Source organism: Chiloscyllium plagiosum, chromosome 22 (genome assembly GCF_004010195.1).
Source record: "Chiloscyllium plagiosum isolate BGI_BamShark_2017 chromosome 22, ASM401019v2, whole genome shotgun sequence".
NCBI classification, from domain to species: Eukaryota; Metazoa; Chordata; class Chondrichthyes; order Orectolobiformes; family Hemiscylliidae; genus Chiloscyllium; species Chiloscyllium plagiosum.
This window is the reverse complement of record NC_057731.1, coordinates 24,140,881-24,164,614: the sequence shown is the minus strand read 5'-3', so window position 1 is coordinate 24,164,614 and position 23,734 is coordinate 24,140,881. Positions and strand designations below refer to the sequence as shown.

At 40.3% G+C, this 23,734-nt stretch overlaps 1 protein-coding gene across 1 annotated transcript in view; it reads left to right on the top strand.

Annotated features, from left to right (window-relative positions):
* mgmt (O-6-methylguanine-DNA methyltransferase) overlaps positions 1–23,734 on the top strand; it is a 404,556-nt gene that overhangs the window by 18,485 nt on the left and 362,337 nt on the right. The window lies entirely within an intron of this gene.

Here is a 23,734-nt window from a genome sequence, read left to right as displayed (position 1 = left end):
GGGAAGTAAGAGTAGTCAATTACTCAATATTACTAATATAATGAGCCCTCACTGCCGTTTTACATGTTTTCTTTCTAAAATGTTTTAACTTTTACTGTTTGAATCATGATAAACCTGTCACATCATTTCTGCATTTGATGAATTGTTTCTTTTCTTTGATTTAAACCAAAGTGTGCTTGGTGCATGATCCCTCAGCTGCACAAAATAACTAATAGAATGTAACATGCTGCCGCTGAGTTGTGGATTATGTAATAATTGTAAGAGGGTTAAACTATATTAATGATTATTAATTGTCTGTTCAATGCAGTTAGCAAGTATGTCCTTGTAAGACTTAAGATCATTCTTACTGTATGTGAAAATGAATGACTAATGTATTTAAATCATTCATGGTAGAATAGATGGTTAAGTTGCAGTGAAAGGTTACATTGATGGGCAGGATAAATGATGGATTTGTTTACCTCACATGAATTAAAAATAAACTGAACGCTTTTTTTCTTTCATTTGGCTGACCAGAGATTTAGTGAAAAATTTTAAATGAATCCCTCATTGTCTCCAGAGTTTCCAATTTAGTTGCGCCATTAAATAAAAGTCTGTGATTCTGCTCAAAATAAACCTTTTGACCGAAATTTTAGTCACCCCTTCTGATGCATCATTGTTTTGTTTAGGGCTTATTTTTGCCTGTGAAACTCATTGAAATTTTCTTGCTTTCAAAGTGGTACACGACAAATTGTTATTTTCAACTTGGAATGGAATTAATGCAGATTAGGTGTGTGTTCCTTCTGAGGTAATCAAGATGGAAAATAAGTAGAATGGCCAAGAGTGGTTCCTCTTTGTTTTGTGGTCCTGTGAGGATTTCTGCCTAAAATTCTGTTGTGGAAATTTGCAAAAATTGAAGAATTAATTCTTAATTTGTAACAGGTTTCCTGAATTGCACAATCACTTCAAAAAATATGGAACTGACTCTTGTCATATTTTGGCTAAGCGTCAGTTACATTAAGTTTCAGGAAGGATTTCTCTCCATTACACCAAGTGAATTTTCTCATGTTATCTCGCCAAAATTGCCCCATTAACTACTTACCACTCCTATATGGAATGCATCATGTCTGATGCAAGCCTGGTTCGACCACTCACTTAATCACCACTGCTGGGATATCCCGGAATATATTAGCATCACTGGTGCCACATCACGTGTAATGCTTATTGGTCACCTGGGCAAGAATGACAGTCGAGAGCAGCCCTGCGCAGTTCCTGATATTTTCTCCCAGGAAGAAAACTGGCCGTACAAGTGCATGAACATTCGCTCCCCCCATCCCTGCCTGACATGACCAGTACTCCCTCATTTCCACCCACACAGACAATGAAAGATGCAAATTCAATTGGGGTGATCTAACCATCCTAGCATAGGCAAAACAGAGATATGTCAGAGAATTCTTTGAAGCCAGGCCCTCCAACTGGAACTCAATCAATAGAGACATTGAACTGGACCCCTTATAGAAACCAGTCCGATACAGAACTGTAAGTACCAACAAACAGAGATATAAAAACACCAGGCAGGACAGACCACCATGCTATGGTCTGGCGATGGCAACACGACGGTTGGAGGAAGAGCGCCTCATCTTCCACCTAGGAACCCTCCAACCACAAGGGATGAACTCAGATTTCTCCAGCTTCCTCATTTCCCCTCCCCCACCTTGTTTCAGTCAAATCCCTCGAACTCAGCTCCACCTTCCTAACCTGCAAACTTCTTCCTGACCTCTCCGCCCCCACTCCACTCCGGCCTATCACCCTCACCTTGACCTCCTTCCACCTATCGCATTTCCAACGCCCCTCCCCCAAGTCCCTCCTCCCTACCTTTTATCTTAGCCTGCTGGACACACTTTCCTCATTCCTGAAGAAGGGCTTATGCCCGAAACATCAATTCTCCTGTTCCTTGGATGCTGCCTGACCTGCTGCGCTTTTCCAGCAACACATTTTAAGCTTTTCTTCCTTCAGTTGCTCTCATCCACCCACTTGCCCCACACTAATGACCCTGTGTGTCCCCTGCTCTACTTAGTCATTCCTTTGGAACACCTCACTACCTTTTCCCTACATGCACCAAAAGTAACAGCTGTACCGGCTGCTTTCATCTCCTTTAATACCTCCCTTCCTCTTAGTACAGAGAAAAAAACTCATAATAAGGCAGAAAGAGCCAAAACAAGTGGTGAGCTGCCCAACATTCTGCTCTTTAAGGCCTTTGAGGAGTAGATCCTGACTATGCTGAGCCACTGATTGTATCTAAACCTGTTGACTTGTTGTGCCAGCACTTCTAGACTGCTAAATGACACAGCACTGCATTGGTACTATGAGCCTGACAGCTCTAGCTGAGGGGGGCATACTGCAAAAAAAGGCTGGGTGAGACAAGGTAAGGATGCTGTGAACATCTAGGTAAGCTCACAAGGCAAGGATACTGTGAATATCTAGGTAAGCTCACAGTGAGGGGTGCTAAGGGAGCAAGCCAGCAGCCTGGACATGAAGCCTGGCCCAATCCTTTGGGTACATTGCAATGATGGCTGCCACTGTATCCTGAGGTATAGTGTGGCAACACGGAAGCATAGTGCAAGTGGACCGGAGACATGTCATGATAATAAGGGGAGGATGGTACATGTCAGAATGTGTAGGTAGGCATGCTTGTGGGTGCTGCCTGAGGAACATACCCTCAAGACTTTGGTGCTGAGGAGTGAGTGGTGCGCTGACATCACCAGGTGCCTGCAGTCAACTTCACCTCGGGCGTTGTTGACATCTAGATTTCTCGGTGTTTGGGTAGGATAGGAATCTGCATATTAATGAGGTGAGACTGACAACATGAGAATCCCCCCAAAAGGCATCTCATTGGTGCCCAGTGAGAATCTCAGCTCGACCCCTGGATCTCTGTGTGAAAATGCTCCTGATGCTGCGAAGAAAGACCTCACCCAACTTCTTCTGTGGTTTGCCCAGATTTCTCCCTCGTAGTCCCCACTATCATTCAGCCCCTAAAGGATCCAGGTTTATTATTTTACCCTGTGCAGGTTAGTGATTATGGTCTGAAGGAATGACCAAAGTATTATCACCATTGACAAAAATGAAAAACTGTGCATAATGTTTGCGTGACTGTTATTACACTATCCTTATTGGGGGTCGGTTCGCTCAGTTAGCTGGTCAACTGGTTTGTGATGTACAGAAATGCTAAGAGTGTGAGTTCAATTCCTGCGCTGGCTGAGGTTACCATGAAGGACTCTCCTCCCCTCACCTGAGGCATGGTGACCGTCTGGTTAAACTCACCATTAGTTGTGTCTCTCAAGTGAGAGAGCAGCCTTACCATACTTTTCAATTTTACAGTGGGATCTTTCATTACGTTGTACATTGCATAACATGATACTGTAATGTATTAGTAATTTAATAATTTTTTTCTCTACAGTTAACACCTCTTGTTCGTATAATGCTTTCTAGCAGCATTTCTGGTTATCTGCTATTTTGTGGTTAAAAACAGTATGCTGAAGGAGATCCCATAGACTTTTAATGTGCAGTAAGTTCTCCTAACCGATCCTGATGTGAATACATTTTCTATTCATGCTGAGCTTTTGCTCACATAGCAAGCTGCCTATGGGAGATTGGGATATTGTGAGAGGAATATAGTTGGCCAACTGTAAGAATTAGAAATACTGCAGTAGCCATACAAAAAGCAGTGTTGGAGGTTAACAGTACTGTTGTTAAAACAAAGAAGAAAGCAACGGATCTGCCATCATATAGCATTGACCTCTTCCAATACTGCTTCAAGGTACACAGTGGAATGCCAAATGAGAATATCTGCATAGTTTTTGCTTTATCTGTGCCTTATTTTTACCTGTGAGGGCATCATTAACCATGGTAGAAGTGGCTGAACTTAGTCTTTAAGGACCCATCCTTATAAACTACAGTCACTTTCAAATAAACCTGGCACTTATGATTATCCCACAATATAAATATGATGAATGGTGTATGTTTTATTTTGTAACTATACCACTATATTTTGATGGAGTGGAACTTCTTTCTACTCATATAGCTGTGACAATATGCCTAGGGCCTGGATGACCTTTGGGTGCCTTCATTATCCCCTTTGAGGTTTATAAAACGCAGCAGTGAGCCAAAATTGGGCAGCTATGCTCTGCTGCTGCTGCTGCTGAAAGTGAAAGGAAATGAGAGTGCTGGCCCTGCTGTGTGTGACATCTTCTATTTGACACATTTCTGTACATTTGGCTATTCTGGCAGATTTCTGCAGTCGTAGCGTGGAAGAAGCTAAAAGCGAGCAACTTCAGAGGTGTCATGACTCAATGCCATTGACAGTGCCATCACTGTTGTGGAGATTCTCCTACCATCATTCTGGCACCCCTTTACCTCTTCATTGTCATCTGATATAAAAACCCTTTGGAAGGATGGACAAGAGAATGTTTCCCAAGCCACATAGCATGGGGTTCAGTTGGTAGAAGAATTGAATCCTCTTAAATTGACATTGGATTGAGATCCCAACCGGATTTCTCTCTCTCCCAGCTTTCTCTGGGATCTGTTCTGAGTTCAGGATTAAGTGTTTTCCACCAGAGCGCAGGTTCCACATTGTGTCTGCACTCCCCCAGGTTAGAAAAGGTCAGTGCAGAGCAGGATCTTGACTGTGCAGCAAAACTGACCTGATATCGCAAGGATAAAGGGTGAAACCAACGAGACTGTGATTAAACAAAAACAGAAATTGTTGGAGAAACTCAGCAGGTGTACCACCAATGTTTCAAATCCTGTGACCCTTCTTCAGAACTAGCCTGTGATGAGCCCCAGTTGAAAGGCTTACATTAGCAGAAGCTGTTCTATAATCCTAAATTCACTGCTAGAGGTGGTATTTCAGTTGGATACTTTGTTCAGTTGTATTCCACTGAGGGTTATCTAACATTACTGTCTGTGGTACTTCACTTCAACATGGATACCAGACATTCTGCAGTTGCGAGAGTGTCTCAAGAGGAGGTCTGTTTTTTTTGCTCTAGACTAGCAGCTCCAGTGATGGACAATACTCCACAGACCCATCCAGCTGCTTGGAACAGAGAGGATGAACACAGGGTTGTACCTCAAAGGTGGTGATGTTCTTAGTGCATGATCTGTTGGCCACAGGTCTGTTTCCTTGACCTCTCGAGCACTGTCTCAAAAGGTTTAGGTGGCAGGTAGCTGGTGGCCATCCATTGCCTGTGATTGTTAAAGTGACCATAGTCCTGAATTTCTCTGTGTCCTGGAATTTCTTCGGATCTGTTAGTGTCTTCTTTAGGATCTTGTAATCTGCTGCCAACATCTGTATCAGCCAGGTTGCCTGTGTCTTCTTTATGGAGGCTTCCAATTATATTAACTTTGAGATCCATAAAATCAGTCAAGTGCAGAGACTGAGGGTTTTGCCACCCCTTGCAGGATCTTCACACACACAGGCTCATAGGCAGTAAACTGTGTTATTTGACCAACATATTTGCTCATTGAAAAGGGTTCCAATTCTTTCATGTGCAGTTGTTGTGCAATCACCAAAAAAATGATGATCCAGGGAGCTGCCATTACTCTTTCTTCCTTCAGTGTTGTAAAAAAACATAGGCAATCTCTCCAACAGACAGCCTCAGTGGCTGGTTCCTCTGGGGACAAGGGTTGCCATCTCAAAACCTTCCTAACTAATTTCAGGGAGAAACCCCGTCAGAGATAAACAAGAGATATGACAGGAGCCATGTCACCATTTTGACTACCCTTGGAGCTGTCAGACCAGTGAAATGTAAGTTCGGTGTGACTCAGCAATGAACTTCATGAACCCTCTCTCCATGTTCCCTCTTAGTGTCTACTTGCAGTTGTCTTAACCAAGAGCAGGCAGGCACATGGTTGCAAATGAAAGTGGCAGTCAGGCACTAAGCTGATGTCTTGATCAATATTATATAACTTGTAAGAAGAATATGCAGCTGTGGGTTAATATGCAGCCAGGGCCCTGCACATCTGACTTTTCTGAGCTTGTCACTCTTTCAATGGAGACCATTAATGCAATATTCACAGACTCTCACAAAAACAAACTAAAAGACATAAACTTATTTGATTTAGACATTCTTGACCATATCAGTCCCACAGTTCTCTACCTCAGTCTCCGCTCCTCCCTCTTTAGATATCTAAACATCAATTAACAGCAATTACCCATTTCTTTTCTAACATTAATTACTTGTTGCGTTGACACAAATGCCTACGACATCTTGTTAAGGACAAACACCTCCATTTTCTGTCCAAGGATGTGCATTTGGAAATTCTGACAAAAGCTTATCCTTTTCCCACTTCTTCTCCACTGTGTTCTCATTTTTGTGGGTGACCTTTGAGCTTCAGCCTCTCAGGAGAGTTTAAATGCCTGACAACTTCGAAGGAAGGTGGAATTTCTCCACCATGGCCCCCTTCTCCAGAGCCGACTTCAGCTCAGATGCAATATGCTTCTCACCAGGTGCTCTTCTACCTTCTCTATGAAGGAGGATGTACTGAATTGTTTATATCTGCACTGATGGAAGATGCACAAGGAGTCATGTGGCAGTGCATTCTCAGGCTGCTTGGCCTCCTCTGAGGATTTCTTGTGCTGCTCCATTATCTCCTCTGCCCACACTCCCGATGCTGTTGTAGAGTATAAAAAACAAGAGATAGTGCTGAACCTGGTGAAATGGGTTAGCATAGTATTGGTAGCATTGGTCCAACATGAGTGTCACTTTGAACCCATTTGGGGCTGAGATATCTAATGCTGTCATATGTCACTGGGTCACCTGTATCTCTCCAGCAAGGACACTTTGTTCGGCTTTCATTGCTGTTGATCTGCAAGCGTTCTTCTCCATCCTGGTCAGCATGGTCCTGGCTTCAGCTCCATCTCTCAGTTCTCCTGAATCCATAGAGTTTGTGGTTTGTACAGCAGTAGGGAAAGACAGAGTTAAGAGTGAACTAATTGCAGAGGATGGAAGGTAAACATTCAGTGAGAGTGACTGTGAGGAATTGGAGTGGAATAGCAACAGGTGGAGGTGTGTGTGTGACAGCTATCTATTGAGATGGAGTTTTGAGAAGGATGCAGGAAAATAAGGTTAATGTTTGGTGATAATGCATCAACTGGAGGACTGCTGTACAAGATCATATTCCAGAATTGGGAGATTGATGGCTTCAAGCAGAGAGTTGAAGGACAAATGCACGGCATGGTTTCATCGCTAGCAAGTAATAGGAAATATTAAGCTATTGCAGCCAGCCAACATCACCCACAAGCACTGGGTGCACCAAACAGCCTGGGCACAGAAAACAAGCAAGCTGTGTAGCAAGTGGGGTCTATTGCACCTATCATGAAGCTATCTTGCATTTGAAAATCATTGCAAGCATGCAGAATAAAAGGATGGTGACGTCCATCTATGCAAGTGAAATCTAGCTCTGAATTTGAAGCCAGAGGTTACAATAAGGATCAACCAACAGGTGCAGCATATGGCAACTACAGCAAGGAATATGCCAAAAACCTGCACTACTTGATACATAAAGTTGACAGAAAGGCCCAAGTTCAGTGGAATTGCTTTCATCTAGAGGACAAGCAGGCTCTCTACAGTGTGAATATGACACATTGTGTAGATTAAGTCAATCAACCAAAAGCTTTTGCTCCACACAACATGTTTGCTGAAAGCAAACAGTGTAAGCACACACTGGAAACCAAGATTGACATCGGAGCTAATGCAAATATCCTACCAGTCTGAGTTCTGAAGGACATTTACTCAGATCATTGGAACAATTGAAAGCTACTAAATGAATTTCATACAATGGGTTGCCACCTCATACATTGGAATATTAACAAGGCAGTTCAGAATGCAAATGCCAAAACTTTTACTGGTAGACATAAATGGACCTGTATGTTAAGGCTACCAGAATATGGCTTTCAAAATTGTAGCTATCCATGAGATTAACAAGTAATCCAGCACAACAGGAGACACCACAAATACTTGCATTGAGCCAGTCCTGGATTTTATAACAATTGCACCTGGGCAGATTTGGTCTAGAGGAAGATTCAAAGGTGATGCCATATTGTAAAAAAGGTGCAGTTCCATCAGTTTACCTTCTCAAAGTGCTATGTTAAGGGATTTTTAAAAAAAACTTAAGTTGGATCTGGATGACATGGGATTATAGTGGCATCATTTGTCATGTGGATCTTCACACAGATTGGCGCAGTTCAATAATGTGCCTACTCAAGAATGATACTGAATCTGGGTATGTTGAAATCTGAAACTTTCCTTAATTTGATGCCCATATGAGAGGAATTGAATCCCAAATTCACAGGAGCTAAAATCATCTTGACGATGGATACTAAACCTGAATATTGGTTGGTACAACTGGCCAGGGTGTCTCAACAAGACGTTACCTTCAGAACTGTATTTGGAAGATGTTTAGTTGATTACCGTTTAGTTGATCTATCAGTAAAGATGTATTCCAGCATCATTTGAATGAAATTACAGAAGATATGCCTGGTATAACATACGGATGATATCATGGTAATGGGCAAAACCAAAGAAGAACATAATCAGACCCTTCACTCACTGTTTGCAGTAGCTCACCACCAAGAACATATTTTGAACAACGAGAAGTGCGAGATGAATACATCTAATGATATAGCTTTCTTTGGTATCTTTAACAATAAATTTGTCTCATATGCAGCTAATAGACAATAATGCACATGCAATGCCTTCATGTAACTGTTTTCTGACTTTAGTCCAGGATTTCTGATGGCTGACATTGCATTCACCACCTTTGTGATATAACTTCACACTTACCTGATTTCCTGTATACTTTCGGGTCATCTCCATCTATTAAGACACCTCCCATTATAGAGCTCATGACAACTGGCAACATCAATTTAGATTTTGTTTTGGCTCTACATTCAGGATGCAGAATTTGTCTCAGCTCTGTCAAAGTTGAAGCTATGAGACAAGCACCTTCACTACAAATCAAAGACCAATTGAGATGTTTTGGGTTCTTCAACTACTTAGTACCATACGCATCTATTTCTTTCCAAGAGCATCATCATTGAGAGAGCTGCTTAAGAAAGACTTACCCTATGGATGACAAGAGAATTTTAATAGGACGTGGTTAGATTAGATTAGATTAGATTAGATTACTTTACAGTGTGGAAACAGGCCCTTCGGCCCAACAAGTGCACACCGACCCGCCGAAGCGCAACCCACCCATACCCCTACATTTACCCCTTACCTAACACTACGGACAATTTAACATGGCCAATTCACATCTTTGGACTGTGGGAGGAAACCGGAGCACCCGGAGGAAACCCACGCAGACACGGGGAGAATGTGCAAACTCCACACAGTCAGTCGCCTGAGGCGGGAATTGAACCCGGGTCTCTGGCGCTGTGAGGCAGCAGTGCTAACCACTGTGCCACCGTGCCGCCCACAGTGGCACGGTGCAGAGATTTCCAAAATGCACAAAACACCTATATCTTCTCAGGTTCTACCTAATGGAACAACCCAAAGGAACTATCTTTGAAAGAAAAGGAGATGGTGTATTATTGCCTCTGGAATGATATCCCCTTTAAGAGCTCAACATGCAAATGTGCCAAGTATCCAGATGTTAGTACAGCATGTAATCACAGGCTCTCTGCACTGTAGCTTTCTAGGCACTGGCTGTATCTTAAGATTATTCAAGAGTACCTGTTAATTTAGCTGTAAATAAACCCAGCAGAGATCTTCAAGTAAATAGAGTCCAAGTATTTGATTTTTGTTGTAGTTAGATAATACAATAATATTATGCCAGATTTCTGTACTCTCCTTGAACTGGTTTCAATGGTATTATTTAACTAAAACCTCAACAAAATGCATTTAAAATAGTACTATAACTTATTCAAATCTTACGCAAATTAATATTACAGCAAATTGTGATTAAGTGTGTAAAGTTGTCTTGCTCAAGTTTATAAGAATGTGTCTTCAATAGAATAAAGAAATTTCAATAGAAGAAAGTAACCAGACCGAATAGCTAAATTTCTTATTTCTATGCACAATAGGAGTAATACCTGTTCTTTTTCTGTTAATGTGAGTCATTATTGAAATTGTGGGAGTATTACTTTTGTAATATGTTTACTTGGAGTATGAACTCGTTAGTGGCACTAAACAAATAGCATGTTAATTATCTCTGATAATACTTCTTAAGAAGCCAATGAGCCACTTATCCTGAATTAATATTGTGGCATTTGTTCATTCGGCAATGGAGTGTACAGTTATGTTAGAGAATTAACAATAGAAAAGATCAATAATGGTGCCTTGCCAGTTGTCATGAATTCCATAATGGAAAATGTCCTAGTAGGTAGAGATGACCCTAAAATGTACAGGAGATCAGGTAAGTGTGAAGTCATATCTCAAAGGTGGTGAATGCAATGTCAGCAATCAGAAATCCTGGACTGAAGTGAGAAAACAGTTACCTGAAGGCATGGTATATGTATTATTGTCTAGTAGCTGCACATGAGGCAAATTTATTGTTGTTAAAGATGCCACACAAAGCTGTATCATTAGATCTATATTCAAGGGTTCTACAGTTAAAAAGGAACTCTGATATATTTTTGATTTGTGCAATTATATTATCCAAGATTAGTAAATTAAGCCGATTTCAAACAAAAAAATCTATAGATGAACTCTTAATCTTTCTGTTCCAGTTATTTCTTTTACTTCTTCAGTTTGGTAAGTTTGGACTATGCCAAAGGATAGGCCATCATAGAGGGGAGATGAAAAGATCGGTTAGAGGCCACAATCCAATCAGCCATGATTTTATCAATTATCAAAGCAAACTTGAGGGCCTACTACTGCGCTGAAATCTCATGTCCTTATGTTTTATCAAGTGCAATTTCTGGGGCGGTTTTAACTGGCCAGATTTAAATTCTTCTCTCCAAACAGAGTTGGTACATTTACTATCTCATTATCATATTTGCTTTGATTTCTTTTGATATGATTTGCATTCTTATGGGAATTTTCCTTACACGACTGAGGCACTTCATTTTTCAGGCAGCCTGTGCATTTAGGAAAAATGGAGTATTATTATAAAGTTAGCTTGCCTATTAAAATTTAGGTACACTTCATCCAGTATCCAAGCATTGAATAAGAGAATAAATGTTTCAAAAACAGCAGACATGTATCTCAATGATACTTTTGTGAAGTTAGTCAGAGCACTGTTGTTCTTCTGTATGTACAAATGTATTGCAAGTTCACTGTTGACCCAAGTTTGTCGCTGCCTTTTAACATGATAATTCCTTCTCTTTCATCAAACTCTACAGGAGTGATGTGGCTCTGATTTGTTGCTTTCTGAAGATTTCTGATGGACCTTTCTTCTTAAACCAGCCAATTTTGAAATATTGTAAAGTCCATGTCTTTTTTTAATGTTTTTTTAACCTATGGAGTGAAATGAGAAAGAAACGTTTTGGAACACAGGGTTTTATAAGGATGGCTATATAGAACCATAGAATCCCTATAGTGTGGAGGCAGCGCATTTGTCACATTGAGTCTACACTGACCCTCCGAACAGCATCCCATCCAGAACCCATGCCCTACCCTATTCCTGTAACCCTGCATTTCCCAGAGCTAATCCACTCAGCCTGCACATCCCTGGACACTATGGTATTGTGAGGCAGCAGTGCAAACTACTGAGCCACTGTGTCACCTACATGTTTTGAAAGTAAGGAATTTGGTACCTTCTGTGAACCCTATTTATATATTTGTGGGTTTCAGCAATATGCAGACTAACTGGAGCCATAGGGGTCTTTCCAAGTGAAACTGATTGGTTTATGGAGTTGGTACTAATTATCAAGGAAAAAGCTCCTCTGCCCCACCAACAATGTAATTTAGTTGTCAGTTAGTTGAACAGCTTGGGCTCAGAGTGTGGCAGGGAGAAGCTGGGTGAGACCAGAAGATAAACCAGCAGATTTGCAACTTCCAACAACCTCTCTCAACTCTCAGTTCTCTGCAGTAAGTCACTTTAAACCTGAAGAAAACCAATTTATTTATTTTCTTCAGTCGGTACTGCAAGTTTTGACTTTGAATTAGATACGCCAGAGAGCTTTCATATGTGAATTAGCCACCCTCCCCATGCTTCTTGACAGCCTATGCAAATGTTTTAAAAAAGGAAGATAGAGGAATAATCTAATGACCTGTAGTAAATAGTGATTCTTGTTAAGCACAGGAACCTTATCTGTGCTTTCTGTTAACCTGGATCTAATAATCAGGTAGTTTATGGATTTTTGTAAAAAAAACTAATATTTGTGATGAGTCTGAGAGTAGCAGTGCTTGATTTTGAGCATGCTATCCAGTGAGTTATGACAATATGTGTTTGAGAATAAATTGAGATTAGACAGATTTAAGAAAAAAAAACCTGAGACTAAGAAAAACTGGCAAACGAACACAATTTGCATGAGACTTGAATGCAAGTATTTGAATTGAATGACTCTCATGTGTCTCAGATACCTGGGTCAAAATGAATAATTTCTGCATCTATATTGTCAAAATAAACTGAGCATGTTTTATAGTGACACTAGTTTTTACGTTTGCTTAAATATGTCAATACTACAGTAAGTCTTGAATAAAATATTTTTTCCCCAAACTATTGAATTTAATTGCTTTATTATGTGCTCAGTTACTATTTAGTACGATTGAGCACAATCACAGTATTTGTGCCTTTGGTTTGTGGTGAGAAATAGGCATTACAGGATGGGAGATAGTTTACATAATTAGGAAGCAGATTAAAGTTCATTATTGGAAATTATAGTGAAGACAGATTGAAAAAAATTCAGAAATGCAAGTGAATTTAAAGTAAGCTATGCCTTTCGCCTTGTGATGTTTTTTCTTGCTTTTATATTGTTTCATATTCATCCTATGGATTGTAGCTGTAGTTTTGATATTTACAGGACAATACAAATATGATTGATGGTCTTCAATGTCATTAGAAAGTTGCTGCACTGATAGAATTCCAATATTGTATAAAGTGCGTGGTTGTCAGGCATTGAATGCAGTGCTAAAATGTTTGTCTAATCTGTACAATCAATAATGTTTCCTTTGAGGTTCTAGCCATAGTTTCTTTTAGACTTGTGTCTTCTACACTTCACAAATTAACTGGATGATAATTTTCTGCTGTGATAATGAAATGACAAAGGTAATTGCACACTATATGTATATAGCTGAAAAAAAACAATAAAATTAATCTGAATTAGCCTGACTTGTCGATGAGAAGTATTTATGATATGTAGCAAAGCAATAACGGAGGCTGATGTCATTATAGCAGGGATGCAAGTTATTGCTTTAATGTAATAGTGTTTGAATTTTTTTTAAAAAATGGAGAGACAATGTTATGGTTTGTAGGTGATTGTGCTTTTGAAATTAAGTTGTCGAGATTCTGATAATGGCCAACAATAATGCATTGAGAATGCAATATCTTTTATTGTGTTATGCCTAATTGCATTACCTTGTATTTGCTGTGCCTCATGTCAGCTTTGCAGAATCTGTAGTTAAAATGGTTTCACATTCTGATTTCTGGCAAGTTTGCTGGACAAGACATAGAAAAAAATAAAGTTTGTATTAATAAGTCACTCAATATATTTCTGTAAACCTGCTTCTGTTAGTAGCTAGTCTCAAAGCTACTCCTCATAATCCCAATACTAATATTTAATTCAGTTGTTTATCTGACTAGCACAAACCAGTTTCAAGAATGTCAGATAATAATTTGCTCTGTCTAAATGTAGTAGTTATGTGAACATTTTAAGGTGCCCGAAGAAATATGGGATATTAGTATAACCCATCAGCAAGGATCTCAGACGCTAAGTACTTTGTGGTTGTCATGTTGCAAAATCAGCAAAATCTGAACATTTCCACTTGAACAAATCTTTGGGGCTAATTTGGACAGCCTTTAAAATTAGGGTTGGGATGGGTGGGTGGGTGGTGCATAGTACACCTCCTGGAGACGAGCTACATTTTGGATGCATTAGTGACTGAAATTACTTGAACAAGAATGGAAGTCAGGGAAGAAACAGGAATTGGGAGTATGCTCCAGAGTTTACAGGGCAACATGATGCCTCAATGGTTAGCGCTGCTGCCTCACAGCACCAAGAACTTGGGTTTGATTCCACTCTCTGGCGATTTGTATGTGTAGAGTTTTCAGATTCTCCCCGCGTCTCTGTGGGTTTCCTCCAAGTGCTGTGGTTTCCTCCCACAGTCCAAAGATGTGAAAGCTCGGTGGTTTAGCCATGGGAAATAAAAGGTTATAGGGATTGTATAAGGGGGAGAATCTGGGTGAGATTCTCTTAAAAGGGTTGGTGACTCTATGGGCCGAATGGCCTGCTTTCGCCCTGTACGGATTATATGATTCTATGCCATGCTGGAGGTTTTGATGCAGGAGGTGGATAAGAAGATGGAGTATAACAGGGTCAAAAGTTTATTTGCAAGGGCAAGGTCACACCCTGGTTCAGCTGGAGAAGGTTCAAGTGGGGTGTTCAGTGGGACTGCAGAAAGAGAAAAGTTGATGGCAGTTGCAGTGAAACTCCTGGTAGGCCTGTGTTAGAGCTGTGATCTCTGTTGATGAGCAAGCAGGAGTGTGGCTGAAACTCTCAAGGTTTCTTAGTTTGAATGTAGAGGTTCTCTTTTCATTTATAGAAATAGAGGTCAACTCCATGACAGCACTTGCTGGTCCTTTCATGATACAAATCTAATGGTTATTGTGCCAAATTTTACTGCAGCACAAATAGAAAACAGGCAGTGTTAGATTCATAGAGTCCGAGATACGTACAGCACGGAAACAGACCCTTTGGTCCAACTTGTCCATACTGACCAGATATCCTAACTTAATCTAGTCCCATTTGTCAGCATTTGGCACATATCCCTCTAAACTTCTCCTATTCATATACTCATTCAGATGCCTTTTAATTTCTGCAATTGTACTTGCCTCCACTACTTCCTCTGGCAGCTCATTCCATACACATACTATCCTCTGCGTGGAAAAAGTTGCTCCTTAGACCCCTTTTATATCTTTTCCCTCTCACCCTAAATCTATGCCCACTAGGCTGGACTCCCCCACCCCAGGGAAAAGAGCTTTGTCTATTTACCCTATTCATGCCCCTCATGTTTTTATAAACCTCTGTAAGGTTACTCCTCAGCCTCAGATGCTTCAGGGAAAACAGACACAAGGTAAAAACAATGACTGCAGATGCTGGAAACCAGATTCTGGATCAGTGGTGCTGGAAGAGCACAGCAATTCAGGCAGCATCCAAGGACAGGCAAAATCACAGCCTATTCAGTCTTTCCCTGTAGCTCAAACCCTCCAACCCTGACAACATCCCTATAAATCTTTTCTGAACACTTTCAAGGTTCATAACATCCTTCTGATAGGGAGGAAACCAGAATTGCATGCAGTATTCCAAAAGTGGCCTAACCAATGTCACGTACAGCCGTAATATGACCTCCCAACTCCTACATTCAATGCACTGACCAATAAAGGAAAGCATACCAAATGCCTTCTTCACTATCCTATCTACCTGCAACTCTACTTTCAAGGAGCTATGAACCTGCACTCCAAGGTCTCTTTGTTCAGCAACACTCTCCAAGACCTTAACATTAAGTGTATAAGTTCTGCTCTGATTTGCTTTTCCAAAATGCAGGACCTCACATTTATCTAAATTAAAGTCCATCTGCCACTTCTCAGCCCATCTGATCAAGATCCCATTGTAATCTGAGGTAACCTTCTTTGCTGTTCACAACATCTCCAATTTTGGTATCATCTGCAAACTTACTAACTATAACTCTTTCGTTCACATCCAAATCATTTATATACATGAGGGAAAGTAGTGGACGTAGCACTGATCCTTGATGTACACCACTGGTTACAGGTCTCTAGTTTGAAAAGCAACCCTTCACCACGACCCTCTATCTTCTACCTTTGAGTCAGTTCTGTATCCAAATGACTAGTTCTCTCTGTTTTCCATGAGATTAAACCTTGCTAATCAGTTTCCCATGAGGAACCTTTGCAAATGCCTTACTGAAGTCCATATAGGTCACGTCGACCACTCTACCCTCATCAATCCTCTTTGTTACTTCTTCAAAAAACTCAATCAAGTTCATGAGACATGATTTCCCATGCACAAAGCTGACTATCCCTAATCAGTCATTGCCGTTCCAAATATATGTAAATCCTGTCCCTCAGGATTCCCTCCAACAACTTGCCCACCATCGGTCAGCTATATTGGAAGCTCAGACTGAGGTCATTAAGTCTCAGCTTGGTTCAGTGCAAACCCAGCTTGGTTCTATATGGCTCCAGTTGCTGTTGTGATGGCTCAGGGTGTCAATGATTAAGTCTTTCAGAGTTGTGCAGCAGTACAGCAATCTGTGGTTTCGTGGATTGTTGAATTAATGAGGCACCATTCTTGTATAGTGTTTGTGGCTCCATGCCATCAATTGTTTTCTCTCAGGGTGGTGGTATTTTGACTTTGATCACACTTTCTACACCAATGCCTACTCTATTGACTGTCAGTCACCCAACTCAGACAACTGATACCCATGACGAAAACAGTGCAGACCAAAGCTAAGTTTTCAAAATCTAAAGTTGCTTCCAGGCAGTAAAATGATCTGGATTTTTGCCAGTTGAAAGTTAGCTGTTCTCCACGAGCAATCAGTGAGTGGTGCTATAAAAAAATGCAAGGCTGGGACAGCATGTACTAATGGAGCACAGAAGGATGATTAGTTAAGTATAATACTGCATATTTGAAGAATTGTAGGATAAGGTTGGTATACAAGGCTATTTTGTGTTGGCTTTTATTTCAGGGTTGCTATCATAAAGGCATGAGAAACTTTTGAAGAAAATGGATCTGGTTTTTTTTTCAGGGGCATGAGAGTCAGATGACAACCTGTCTGGAACGCATTGCTACTTCCTCCCTTTCTCATTATCTTCCTCCTCCTGTTCTTGACGTTGTGAAGCATTTACTCTTTCATGGGCAAGCTGATCCCTACTTACTCATAAACTGAGTGCCTTGCTAGGGCATTTCAGAAGGCAGCTAAGAGTCAATGACATTGTTTTGAATCTGACTCATAGCTTGAGTTACATGTACATCAAAATGGGAAAGGAGGCAGATTTCCTTCTCTAAAGGACGAATTGGACCCAAGAGTCTGTTTCCATGCTGTACATCTCTGTGATTGTATGACTGTTGTGGTTCATGTTTTTCTGACAATTGATGATCATAATGTTGGTTATGAAACTGAGAAGTTTTATACTCCTAATTAATTAATTGAATCTAAACTTCAGCTACCATAGTGAGATTTCAACCTATTCTCCCAGAGCATTAGTCTGAATTATTAGTCTATACCCAGGTGACATTGCCACTGTGCCTCCATGTCTCCACACAACAGACTCCAATGAATGAGAATATGGAAATGGAAAGTGAATGAGGAGGTTAAGGTGTTTGATCAAAGCACGCAGACTGGAAATACTTAGCCAATCCTCTATTAGTGCTCAACTATAAACCCAACTCCACAATCTTTTATCTTGTCAGACTAGAGGAGATCAGAGTGGTACTGAGGAGTAAGACCATGATGGGTTTAGAAAATTCAACATGTATCATGAGTGAGAGACAGTGCAGGACAATGAGAACAGGGACAATAGGGAAATGAAACTTGCTGTGAGTTAACATGTGCGCATCAGATTTGGATGACCTAAAATTTAGAATGTGGAAGACCAGCTAGGGAGTGTATTAGAATAGTGATCCTAGAAATAATAACATCCTGAATGACCTTGATACCATAGAGGCACAAATGCCATCCTAGGGTGGCACCTCATTAATTCAGCAATCTGTGAGACAGCAGATTACTTTACTGCTGTAAAACCCTGAGCTGAGATGGCCATTAATTCTGGTGATGTCACTGTGGCAGAAATAGGTGATATTAGTGATGTTGACTACAAGATTATGAACTTAATTTCATAATTAATTTCAGCTCGGAATCAGCATTTGGAATGAATATCTTTATTCTTTCTAGAATTTCAATGGAGAATGTTTTTGCTCAACCATTACTGTTGTCGTGCAAACAGTTAATTAAAATAGCAACAGTGGAGGAGTTGGGAGAAGTGGAGGTGTGGGTAAATTAGGTGTCATTGGTTTACATGTGGAAACTAAAACTATGTCACCAAGTTGCTGAATTTAAATAAGCAACAGGATGGCACCCAAGCATAGAACTTTGGGGACACCGTAGGTAATGGTGTGATGTCAAGGAGACAAGCCATTGTAAGTGATGCTCTAGTTGGGTTTGACAAATAAGAATAGAATCAGCCGAGGCCAGTCCCATCCATATGGATGACAGCAGAGGGATTTTGGAGGGGGAGGATCATGTGGTCAGGATTGTCAAAGACTGCAGCCAATTTGAGAGAGGATGAGGAAATGCTTGCCTTTCTCAAAATAATGTGGGATGTCATTCGTGACTCTGATAAGTGGGTTCTGTAGCAGGGTTAGAAACTTGTCCCACCTGATAAAGATTAAAATGTGCTCTGCAGCAGAACCTATCTGCAGTCTTGTTCTGTGGTTCCCTGGTAACGAGCCATTTATTTCTTTCTCTCTGGACTGGCATGATACAATCCTCAATGTCCACAGTGATGCCAGATTCTAGGGATTCTATCATACCTGGCTCCAAGCTGCTGAGAATGGCTTCTCCTTGGGGCCCAGGAGATGTAGGAACCCCTGCATTCTGTCAGTTTTTTTCTGTTCTGTTGTGTGCCATCATATCCTGCAGTATTGAGAGCTAGAAGGTAGTGAATGTCAAATGGTAATATGCCTGCTGCAATCATGATCTGATATTCAGTGTGCAAGCAGCAAAGGGTGACTGTGAGATTGGCAGCTAAATGTCAGGTTAAGATAAGAATATCTTGATGTTAGAAGTAAATGTTGAGGTGTTCCCTCTAAGGTGTATGGCTGTGCAGCAACTCAAAAGGTCCCCTGTGTGATTTACCACATTTCAATTAGTGCATTATGAATTAGCCGTGTGCTCCCCAGAATTGGTACTTTGCAGTGCTGGTGGATGAATGATGGATGTGTGGTTCACCAAGCAGAAAGGGTGATAACGTGGTGAGGGGATGTCGTATGAAGGGGAATACACTGGCCATGAAACTGATGTCACTAGACCTCAGAGCTGTGTCCTCACATCCAAATAATTGGAGTCAACCTCATTGGCCACTTGCTCCCAATCCTCTTTGATGGTGGAACTCGAAAGGTCTTCTCTCTTCTCATGCTCGTCCATCTCCAAACAGCAATGCCATGGGCAATGGACCCATCTCTCAGAAATACCAACTTGTTTTGATTTGGTTTTCTTCTTTCCATCTTTTAAATTGCAGGAATATTATTCTGCATAACTTCCCTTTACAAGGGACAGCTGGCCTTGAAGAGCTGTGCTGGGTAGACCACTTTATTTCGGCACCATGCTGTTTTCCTCCTTGCTGATTGCATTGGTTGTTGGCAGCGAGAAGGAAACCACTGAAGTAATCCCATTTGGACCATTGCTACATTCAGGTCAGTGAGGTGTGAGCACCAAATGTGTGTGCTGTCTAGTTTCAACAGAACTGGTATAGACAGATTAGCTATTGCAATCCTGCATCGAAAAAATGATGTGTATCAATTTTTAGCCCTTTATATTTCCACAAGCTCAGCAAGAATCTGCAGGGGAATAATAAGATATTGATCTGCAACATGGCTGATGATCCTTCTACATGGTGTTGACGTAGGTAAGGTGGTGTTGAGGTTGTGTCCTTCAAGCTGCTGAATTCATGTTCAGCTGGACATAGAAGCACAGGAACAGGCTCTTCAGCCCACAAGTGTTTAAGAGATGGCACAAACTAAAGCAGCAAGGTCAGAAAGAGCAGATTAAGCACCAAGTCAGCCTCCGATGCTGATCGATATCATGACCTGCCTGCCTTGCATACTCTGTCTCATGTACATGTACGTTAGCATATTCAACAAGATGCCATTGGACATGGGTTAGAGGGGAATTGGGAGGAGAAGTCTAGGTGCTTTTTTCTAATAAACTGACACTTGTAGTGGCAAAACCTGCCAGTGCTATGCAACTAACTTTTGTGGTTTGTCTTTCTTGTAATTTTGTCTGGAATTATAATGGTGTAGCTATTTAAAATTTCACTGTTAAGAAAAATGCTCTCCAACGACTGACACGAATGAAGTGACCGATATCAGTGTATACTTAGATTGAACATGTACTGTTATGAGGACATAACACACTGTTGTCCTAAGGTCAATGGAACACAGCTGTTACCAGTGTGCCTCAAAAATAGAGTTCTGCAAGAGTAATATTTCGAAATTATTTTTGTGCTTCTCATTTATAAACACAAAATAGTATCACAATGGTAACAACAAATATTACGGTGAGTTATCTTGAAAATTCAAGACATTTAATGTCAGCCTTATTTGTCTGAGGTTTGTTTCAAAAATTTGTACTCCAAGGATGTTAAAATGGCCTTTGTTTAAGAATAAACAATTTCAGGATTGTGAAGTCTAAAGTCTTGCCATTCCATTCACAAGAGAATCTGTAGAAGTTTGAAATATTTTCTTAATGGTCAAATTTGAAGCAGAATTTTAGATGTTGCTGTGGACTGTCTCCATAAGCAGGTTTCAAACTAACTCTGATGAATACTACATTTTTCTGTCCAGAAATTGAAGTCAAAACAGGGTGCACAAGAAAGTCATGGTGTGGGTTTCCTTCCAAAAGGAGTATTGTAACTAATGCTGGCAATGCTTGTGTTATCTCCACATATATTAGGACCTGGGCATGGATATTGCATTATGAAAGAATTGAACAGGCATTTGTTACAACCAGCTATTGTGAAAAAAAGTTACATTATCCAGCTCTGCCCAGTGTAACAGATCACCCTTAGTACTATCTCCAATTTCATAATCAAGAGCATCAGTGTGTCAATGAAAAGGAATACCTTGAGAGTCATCCAGCATGGAAACAGGCCCTTTGGTCCAACTAGTCCCTGTGGGGGTTGGATGAATTGCTCAGAGTGGCAGACGTATTCATTCTAGTACCTGGCTTCTATCTCACTTCAAAGCCAAATCCTTGGAGATAGTTGACTGATTTGATTGTGTTGTTACACACGGAGTAAACCTTCCCGCTAAATTTAAAACCAGCAACACAGAAAAGATTTATCCTGTGCAGTAATGTGTGGCTAAGAACTATTTAAAGTAAAAATTAACAACTTTATTTCTTAAAGTATAACAGAGAATAATTAACTAACAACTCTTTACTATTTCTTACTCTAACCTTCCCTTCTATAATACTAGTCCAATAAAACTCCTAATTAAGATTTACAAAACAACACTTCTTATCTCAAAACCAGACAACTTTCAGTTCTTGTCTTCAGCTCTTCCTGTGTCTGCTTTTCTCCTGGTTAGGAATTTCTGCTTTACAGGTTACTGATCAAAAAGGTGCCTTTTTAAGAGAGCTATTTTTCAGGCAGTCTGTTTACATGCTAGGTCGTGGTAGTTCTCCTATCATCTGTTCATTTTTCCCCGGTGTTAAACTCCAGAGCATCGGATTGTGTCATTGGCTTTTAGGATTGTCAATGCACTCAATTCAAACTTGGTTGCAGGCTGATATGTTTCGGGTATAATTTAAACTGATTGGTCAAATTCAAATTTGTTTTTGTCTCCAAGCAACGAACTAATCGAGTTGTTCAACCCACTGTTACATTGTTGCCTTTTTGAGTACACTTGGTGCTGTGTCCAGTAGTTGTGCTGTTTTTAACTCTCTTAAAGGTATACCCACATCTTCATAACAGTGCCTCACCTGATCTGTTTCTGTACAGAGGGTTTGGCATGAATCTCATGAATTATGACTACACCAAGATCTGTAAATACAAAGTTCTACCTCTGATGGAACATTGGTACCTACCAGGTGGAGGATTTCGAGAAGTCAAGATAAGCTTGTATTTTGGCATTATAGTGTGATTCTGCCAATGCACATTGGTAATCAGATAAACACTGTGAGACAGCCTTTCCATTAGCTGTATCACAGAGTTCCATTTGTTGAGGTGCATCTCTTTTAGGATGCATAATGGTAATATGCTGGTTCTAACTCATGTGATGATTTTTAGTGTGTGTTGTCATACCCTTTCAGGACAATTGATATCGATGGTTGCAAAAGTTTTTGATTGCTTTATATTGTCAACTTGATATGTGAGATTAGCAATAAGCAAAGCTTGGTCATTTCTGAAGTTTACTTTGTGCTTGTTTGACTCTGAACCTCATTGTATTTACATCTGTGTAGGTTCTTAATACTTTGCTTGCTGTCAGTATTGTAGTGTCATGCCATCTTATTCTGGGATTTGACATGGTCTCTTGAACTAGATTTCCTGCACATGCATGTCCAATGTCTTACATTTTATAGAGATAAAGAAACATTGGACAGCTCTTGCAGATTCTGTTATTTTGCTGACTATAGCAATAGTGTTGGCTGCACCAAAAGCTTGTGATTATTGTTATTGTGCCACTTGTTGTGTTTATATTTGTATCCATTCTCAAGTAATGTGCCAGTGGTTTGGCCCTTTTTCATGCCCAAAAGATTGTTCCTAAGGCTTTAGTCTCTCTAACAGTTTGTCTTTGGAAAGGTCACACTCATGGCCCTTGCAGTAACATCTTCCCACAAGCATTAGTAGACTTTTGAGGTTGCTTCCCATATGATATGATATGATGTGGAGTCTGATAATATTGTCACTAATTCTTAACTTGAGCTTATCTTTGAGAACCCTCGAGATCTTTCTGATCATGCTTAGAAAGAGCAGTTGTGTTAATTCTGTGAAGCCCTGGTGTTGCAATGATAAGCAATGTTTTTAGAGATCTATTTCATGATCATCTATCTCTTGATCTGTAAAATAGAACTACGTAGTTGGTTGAATAATCATAATTCAGAAAGATGTTGCTGGATGCCCAGTACCTAATTAGCTTTTTGTTTTCCACAATTCCATCTTAAAACCATTGGACCATATCACTTGCAGCAATTGCCCTGACTTTGTCAGTGCTGATTTAAATTTGCTCCTTCCTTAACAACACAGACTTTACATCTTCTGTTCTGAGAAATTGTTACTTGTGTATTGATTGTCAGAAATAGTGTTCTTCCAGTTCTCTCTAATGCACTTCTGTAGTTTTGTGTTTCTACTCAGAAGTGCCTGCCAGCACTTTAATTTTAATTTTCCAAAATATGGCAATCTGATACATTTCCTTTGTTTTGAAAGAATTTACATTTTAGGCAAAGGAAATTAGCTCTGTTATCTTGGTTGTTGATGCCCAATAACAGATCTGTATGGCAGTCTGTATTATCAGAGACTCATGCTGCTGAAGGTTGAGAAACTATACCCTTCCTGAATTTGCTGATGTCCACAGCTGTAACTTGGCTGATCTTCCAACAATTTTGTAATTATCTGTCAGCAATATTTCGTAGATGGTTACAATTGCTAAGAATGTGATTGCTAAGTCTAAGTGGCCACAAACAAATTAGAAGAGAAGGTAATAAAAAAAAGCTAAACAAAAAGAATTAGAAAACTAGAGAGAAGTTAGAATGTATACAGCGGTATCAGCCCGAGCTCATAGTTGGATATGTATGGAAAATGTGTCTCCTGATGGAAATTATATGGCTAAAGCAAGGCTAGCGGCACATGTTTTTGAAGAAAAACT